This window comes from Barbatula barbatula (assembly GCF_947034865.1).
Source record: "Barbatula barbatula genome assembly, chromosome: 20".
Classification (NCBI taxonomy): Eukaryota; Metazoa; Chordata; class Actinopteri; order Cypriniformes; family Nemacheilidae; genus Barbatula; species Barbatula barbatula.
The window spans coordinates 19,483,605-19,491,866 of NC_136783.1; positions in this window are offsets into that span (position 1 = coordinate 19,483,605).

Genomic DNA, 8,262 nt, shown 5'->3' on the forward strand with positions numbered 1-8,262 from the left:
ATATTTGCAGTGTGAAGATTTTTTAAATCAGTGCATTATTGTTTCAATGGCACATTATGAATGTGCTTGAGCGTTTCTTTAAAACAATTATATCTTGCGTTGCGTTTCCGTGCATAAGATTAATTTCATATCGTGATGAATATGGCCCACGTTTCCCAAACAACATTAAGAATACATTGTTATTCTCGGACGCTTTTTGTGCAATTTAAGCAGTTTCTTATGCAATGCAAATAATCAGGCAGGAATAAATAGTTTAACATAATATTTCATCATTTACTAACCCTCATGTCTTTTGCAACTCCTTCTGTGGAACACCAAGCCAGTAATTTATAGCACAACATCCAAACTGCTCTTTTGCATACAATGAAAGAGAACAGCGACCACACCTGTCAAGCGACACTAACTAGTTATATTTTAGACTGTTCCTCATACAAATGTTTCGAATGCGTTCATAGAACTGCAAATATGTTGTTTCCCAATCCCTTTTCATTGTACACTTCAATGTGATGTCAAACTTTGGAAAATTTATTTCTTTACTCTTTATTCACCTATAAATATGTACTGAAACGTTTGCATGAATGTTGCATGTTTAAAAAGTGTGTAAATTTAGGGGAAGAATTCAAAGAAAGCTTGGCAAAAAATGTCAACACATGTGAAAAGATTATTGAGTCGAGCCAAGCACTATTGCAACAAAATATTACAACGAGACAGAATCAACGAAAAATTATTGACAACTAATAAAACTGTAGTCAAGGTTTGCTTCTTTTTAGTAAACTTTTTCTATGCATTTGAATAAAACCCATCTTCCTTCATATGCTGTTGTTTGCCAAGTAGTTGTGTGCAAAAAATACCTTCAAAATTTGGTATACTATCCATTTTGTACCATACATGTACCATATTCTGATGTCCGTTCAACACTTTAATCTTATCCTGAATAAAAGTTTGTGTTTATATAATAATGTGTGTGCACAATTTTGTATTTATAAACATATAGGCCTACACGTAGACAATCATGTATACATTTAGGAAATATTTGCATGTACAAACATGTATTTATATTTATTCATAATTTAAATCATATATAAACATTGAATTTGTTTTATGTTTTATTTTATTTTTTTATATTTTTTACCGAATGAATATGCACAGTATACAGACATATATTATATAAACACAAACTTTTATTCTGGATGCGATTAATCGCGATTAATCGTCAAACAGTCCTAGTTTATTGTAACCTGATGGGGCATTTAAAACAAATATTGTATAAAGATCTCCAGAATTTTCTATTTCAGGTGAACCGTCTTAATGCTTCAAATCATCAGTTGGAAGCGAAATTTGGACATGCTTATTAAAAGTACACGAAACCATGGAACCAAGAAACGGTCACATAACACCATCATTATAAATATTTGAAACACTGCTTAAGTATGATATACAATTTTCAACCCCGTGTCTTTCAGGGAGACCAGTAAAAACAACAACACTCAAGTTCAATTGAAGAGCATCTTCTGTTCTCCCTTCAAACAGATTGAGATACGTATCTTGTCTCGTGGCTCGATATGACGGCGGTGATGGTCTCGACCAAGCTGTCTTTTGGCAATTAACTCTTCTCCTTCGGCTTGCTCATGGAATACTGAAACGGGCGAGTTGGAGGCTATAGCTGCACTTTGAAAGACCTCGAAGCTGAGTATGGTAAAGCCTCTGGAGAAGGGGCTGCTACGTGCTGCCACACAGCAGGTCTTTCATCTCTCCGACTCTGAGCTCACACCAAGCCTTACGGATGGCACACACACAGAGCCGCGAGCGAGCGCTGAATATTCCACTGTAATTAAAAGCAGGGGACTGCATGATAAGAGAAATGGACGCATGAAACTCAGGGGGAATCTTTGCTGCGGAAAGCTGGCACAGAGGAGAGTGGACAAATTGTTTAATATTCCTAAAAAACATTATATGCATGCAGGTCTGAACATAAAAAACAGATTGACACCCAAAAAGTGAACGAAATCGCATTAAAACTGAATATTCTATGTAGGAAAAATGCTGCATTTTTATTGTTGCAAATGCTGCAATCACACTGCAAAGCACATTTTTGGACATGTTGTACGTACTAGGGCTGTTAAATAATTAATCGCAATAATCCAGAATAAAACATTGTGTTTACATAAAAGGTCTGTGTGCTGTGCATGTTTGTTTTGTATTTAATAAACACATACATATATTTAGGAAATATCTGCATGTATATTTATTTGTATTTACTGGATGATTTAAATGCTTTATAAACATTTATTGATTTTATGTTATATATATATATAGTGATGCACCTATCAGTATCGGACGATAAATGGCGTTTTTTATGTTATCGGACGATAATTCAGTTTAGGCTGATGTATTGTAGCCGATAAATCACTTCCTCTGGTTAAACTTCTTCAGCTGTACGCTGTTCACAGTTAAAATACTGTACAGTACAGTCTTTCAGTCGTGATCTTTTACTTACTGCTATAAGCAAAACATTGTTGATGTAGGTACAGTATGCTGTCTGAATGCTTTCTGTCTTGAGACCTGTTAGACTGAGACTCGTTTGGGAGGAACATCTCTAATTTGTTTGTTGAATAAAAAATATACCAGAAAAGTTTGAAGGTTAAAGAATCTTTAGTGTAAAGTAGGCTTGGTACACGATTTTCAGGGGAAAAAAGAGAACAAACGGATACCTTGTTTTCTGTAGTGAATGTTTTCAAATAAAAGCAGTTTTCCACTTTTTGTCTTTCGTTTCAGTCTTAGGAAATTTTATATTAATATCTAGATACTGTATGTCACAAAATGGTTTTGGACAGAACCCAGATGCAGGCAGACGAAGGTATAACAAAAAACTTTATTAACTAAAACACCCGCAATGGGGAAAAACAAGAACGAAAACAAACACTAGAAACAAAACACTTCACAAAACCGAAACAGGAAACAGGGTAGTCCAACAAGACGAGAAACAGGGGATACTACCGTGAGCGTTGACACAAACACCAACATCAGACAAAGATAAAGACAATGCACCAACACTGAACAGAGAGGAACTGAGACCATATAAAGGGAGACACTAACGAGGAGTGATTACATGGGGAGAGTGGTGACAGCTGATGGGAATGAAACCCTAACGAGGTGAATTACAAAACAGACGATGGGAATGAAACCCTAATATAATTACAGGAGATAGGAGGGTGGGGCTGAGAGACATAACAGGAAGACACGTGGCATTAAGTAACAACATAAAGCCACATGTCTCCACACATAACACAACAGAAACACGAAAGACGTGGCAATGTCATGACTCTGCCCAGGGAGCTAGAAAACTCGAGACAGGAAGGACAGAGTCCTAACATTACCCCCGCCCCCAGAAACGCCCCATGGCGTCTCAAGGGAGAAACTTCAGCGGGCCAAAACACCAAAGCACAAAGACAAACACCACAAGCACAACACAGAACAAACTAAGGGGAACATAAGGGAGGCTATGAAGGGGTTCGGGTGGGTCAACAAAAACAACAAACATGGGAGGGGGGGTGGGGGAATGGGAGGCCAAACCTTGGGGACACCAGAAAAGGGTGGGACAGGTTGAGGGGACTTGAAGCAACCGGACGAGACCGGCGGGGACTTGAAGCAACCGGACGAGACCGGCGGGGACTTGAAGCAACCGGACGAGACCGGCGGGGACTTGAAGCAACCGGACGAGACCGGCGGGGACTTGAAGCAACCGGACGAGACCGGCGGGGACTTGAAGCAACCGGACGAGACCGGCGGGGACTTGAAGCAACCGGACGAGACCGGCGGGGACTTGAAGCAACCGGACGAGACCGGCGGGGACTTGAAGCAACCGGACGAGACCGGCGGGGACTTGAAGCAACCGGACGAGACCGGCGGGGACTTGAAGGGGCTAGGGAGAGGTGTGTGTCCAAGGGGAAAAAAAGTTTGAGGTGATGCCGGCCGGAGGACTGGCTGAGGCACCGGCTTGAAGGCCGGCTGAGGCACCGGCTGGAAGGCCGCCTGCGGAAGGGCAGGTCCGGCCGCCTGCGGAGGGGCAGGTCCTGATGCTTGCGGAAAGGCAGGTCCTGATGCCTGCGGAAAGGCAGGTCCTGATGCCTGCGGAAAGGCAGGTCCTGATGCCTGCGGAAAGGCAGGTCCTGATGCCTGCGGAAAGGCAGGTCCTGATGCCTGCGGAAAGGCAGGTCCTGATGCCTGCGGAAAGGCAGGTCCTGAAGCCTGCGGAAAGGCAGGTCCTGACGCCTGCGGAAAGGCAGGTCCTGACGCCTGCGGAAAGGCAGGTCCTGACGCCTGCGGAAAGGCAGGTCCTGACGCCTGCGGAGAGGCAGGTCCTGACGCCTGCGGAGAGGCAGGTCCTGACGCCTGCGGAGAGGCAGGTCCTGACGCCTGCGGAGAGGCAGGTCCTGACGCCTGCGGAGAGGCAGGTCCTGACGCCTGCGGAAAGGCAGGTCCTGATGCCTGCGGAGAGGCAGGTCCTGACGCCTGCGGAGAGGCAGGTCCTGACGCCTGCGGAGAGGCAGGTCCTGACGCCTGCGGAGAGGCAGGTCTGGAAACCTGCGGAGAGGCAGGTCTGTACGCCTGCTGGATCGCTGGCTGTGAACCCGGCTGGAGAACCGGCAGGAGCGCCGGCTGGGCTAGGTTACGTGCCCCCCTCCGTTGCCTCCTCCTCTTCTGCCGAGCCAATCTCCTGGTAGTCGGCTGGAGGAAGGAGGTGAAGGACGGGGCTGGCTCCGCGTTGGAGGCCTCCGAAGAGGACCCCCAGGACTCTCTCCTTCCACGCTTGCCCTGAAGACTGGTAGGTGGTGAAGAGGTTGCAGGGTCCGAGGCTGATGGTGCGGTGGTGGTCACCACCCCAAGCTCCAGGGTGTGATCCTCGGGGATGGGGCCCAACGGAGAAGACAACCTCGGACAGACGGAGACACTGGTCTCCGGTCGGCTCATGGCGAACTGGAGCACACCCTCGAAGCCAAGCGGTCTCAGCCTCATCATCTCCGCAGGCGATAGGGGGACCCTCAGTCCGCTGTTGAACGCCGCCGTCACCTCTTCCTCCCCGAAGAGCTCCTCCACTGCGGCTTCCAGGAACCTGTCCAGGTACTCGTCCCGGTCCAAGTTCCCCTGGCGAATGCTGGAGAGGGGACCAGGCTGGCGAGGGCTTGCAGGGAAAATCGCCGCCTGCTGGGTTCTTATGGGTTGGTGCATTCTGTCACAAAATGGTTTTGGACAGAACCCAGATGCAGGCAGACGAAGGTATAACAAAAAACTTTATTAACTAAAACACCCGCAATGGGGAAAAACAAGAACGAAAACAAACACTAGAAACAAAACACTTCACAAAACCGAAACAGGAAACAGGGTAGTCCAACAAGACGAGAAACAGGGGATACTACCGTGAGCGTTGACACAAACACCAACATCAGACAAAGATAAAGACAATGCACCAACACTGAACAGAGAGGAACTGAGACCATATAAAGGGAGACACTAACGAGGAGTGATTACATGGGGAGAGTGGTGACAGCTGATGGGAATGAAACCCTAACGAGGTGAATTACAAAACAGACGATGGGAATGAAACCCTAATATAATTACAGGAGATAGGAGGGTGGGGCTGAGAGACATAACAGGAAGACACGTGGCATTAAGTAACAACATAAAGCCACATGTCTCCACACATAACACAACAGAAACACGAAAGACGTGGCAATGTCATGACTCTGCCCAGGGAGCTAGAAAACTCGAGACAGGAAGGACAGAGTCCTAACACTGTATATCGGCCAATATATCGGCGCATCCCTACATATGTGTTTTCTTCAATATATACATGTATGTTTATGTTTTTATAAATACAAAATTAAAATGGACACAAATATTATGTAAACACAAACGTCTATTCTTGATGCAATTAATCGCTATAAATAATTTAACAGCCCCACGATGTACATTCATAATATTTTTACGTGTAATGAACACATGTTCATACAGTATATACACACGTATGCTGCCATATACTAGCATTATTATATATATGTGAACAATATATTTCAAGGCTGTCGGTTAATGTGGAGTGTGTCAGCATTGACCTGCAGCTTCTCAAGGCTGTTCTTGCATCTGCATTCTGCTAGCTGGATGGATATCACTGAATATTATTACACGATACAGGCACAGACTAACAACAAGCAACCGTGACCACAAGGCCAGAAGGTTTATGATTGAACAGATATAACGAGTGCTGAAGCATCACAGGGCAGAGATTTCTGTACTGTGACCTACAGCGGGTCTAACCTGCTGGCTGTAACTCAAACGAAAATCGTACTAACTGTGCTTGCTATAAGTCACTCTTGCGATTAAAACAAACCAGTAAACAGCGGCTTGTATATCTTCCTACACAAAATAAACGATGCGTGGCTTGTTGAGGAGAGGTTGCGTTATCGCTTTTCTCAACAATCTAAGCTGCGATTTACATCCGGTTGATGATAAAACAAGCAAAGAACACCCTACACTGATTTATGCACTGATTTAATGTTTTACACATTTTGCAATGCAATGCAATGCAATGCTCTACCAACTGAGCTACAAGAACATGACAGACGATCTAAGCCATATCTACTGACCAGAATAAGACACCAGGGTGGACCCAAGAGACGAGAAATAACCACATAGCTACCATCAAGAACATCCTAGCAACCCCTTGGCAACCACCCACCACACTTTTGCACCACTTCCCTGGAAATAAAAACTTACACGGACAATAATCTACAAATGAAACCTACGGATCCGCCATCGCAAGAAGGTATAACACAAATGTATAAACAGTGATTAAAAGACGACATGTTTATGCCCCTAAGCAAATCTAAAACAGGATTCAGCTCCACTGGCCTTGAATACATTACGAATCTGTCCGGTCTAATTGAAAGGGAAAACGCTAACCTCAGAGGAGCACCAGCCTGACCACAGTGAACTTGGCCTCTGTTCACGAGAAGTTCTTCCAAAGCGGCAGATTTCCCTGGCCTCATCCTTGCCTCTCGCTTCCCACGGGGACCACAAAAATCCTGCTGCGGTAATTAAAATGTTTTTATTCCATCACCGGCCTCAAACTAAGACCTAAATTGAATTTGTCCTTGGACTAATGATTAGATGTGAGAAAACCTAGCGTGCCGAACACATCCACAGCAATACGTTTCATTGGTGCTTTTGAAGTTTATTCAGGTTGACTTAGCGCTTTTATGAGGTGTATGATAAAATGTCTGTTTTGTTTTAGCTCTGTCACATATTAGACGTTTGAAATCCATCAAAGCGATGATATTTCAGTGAAGAACAATGGAAATCCTTCTGTTCAGATCGTTTTTTATCTAATTGAAACACTTTTATGTGTAAATCGAGCTGATCTACATAATCTCTGTGTCCAAAATGCATTATTCTTTTTGCATGGAGATTTTCAATGTTCTGTTCTTTTCAGTACCTTGTGCCTTTAGACTATAAACTTGAAAATATTTTTACAGCCAATTAAATGTATACAGCTACTATTAAAGTCCTTACTAAAGCTATGAACTGTGTTTAAAGTTTTCATTAAAATATAAATTACAATATTTTACATTTTAACATATTAACAGTTTTTCGATTATTGATACATATCTAATTTCATTAAGGTCACATACATTGATTGAAAAAACGTTGTAAACTAGTATAAAATGTGAGTATTCTGTCATATTTTCTATACCATAGTAAATAATAAAGTTTATGAATTCATCAACATCACTATAGTATCTAGAATAATTTGGGGTGGTCCTAGAAAATATAAAAAATGTATGAAAATCATTTTACATGCTTGCTTGTATATTTAGTGTTGATATTGACTTAAAACGTTAGTTTGACATGCACACACAGTAGTTCAGTGTGATGCTAGTTTACACAATTTAAGAGGAACTGACTGTCATCCTCTAAAAATTACCTTGAAACCAGCTGGTTAAAAGTAAAAACAACTCGAGGTAAAGTTTAGAAAAACCTCACGGTTTGAGATGTGCGAGTCTAATGCAATGACATTCATGCATTTTTAAGTGTGGATCAAGAGCAAAGGTATCCTTGTACTTTTTTGGACCATGGTACATCAAGATAAGTGCAGGACATCAATACCGTCTGCCGGCACCACTCATTCATTCTGTTCCATTGAGGGAATCATTTAGTGTCTTAGTCCGCAATAAAACCCTAAATGTTCTGTCATTTATATGCCTCTTT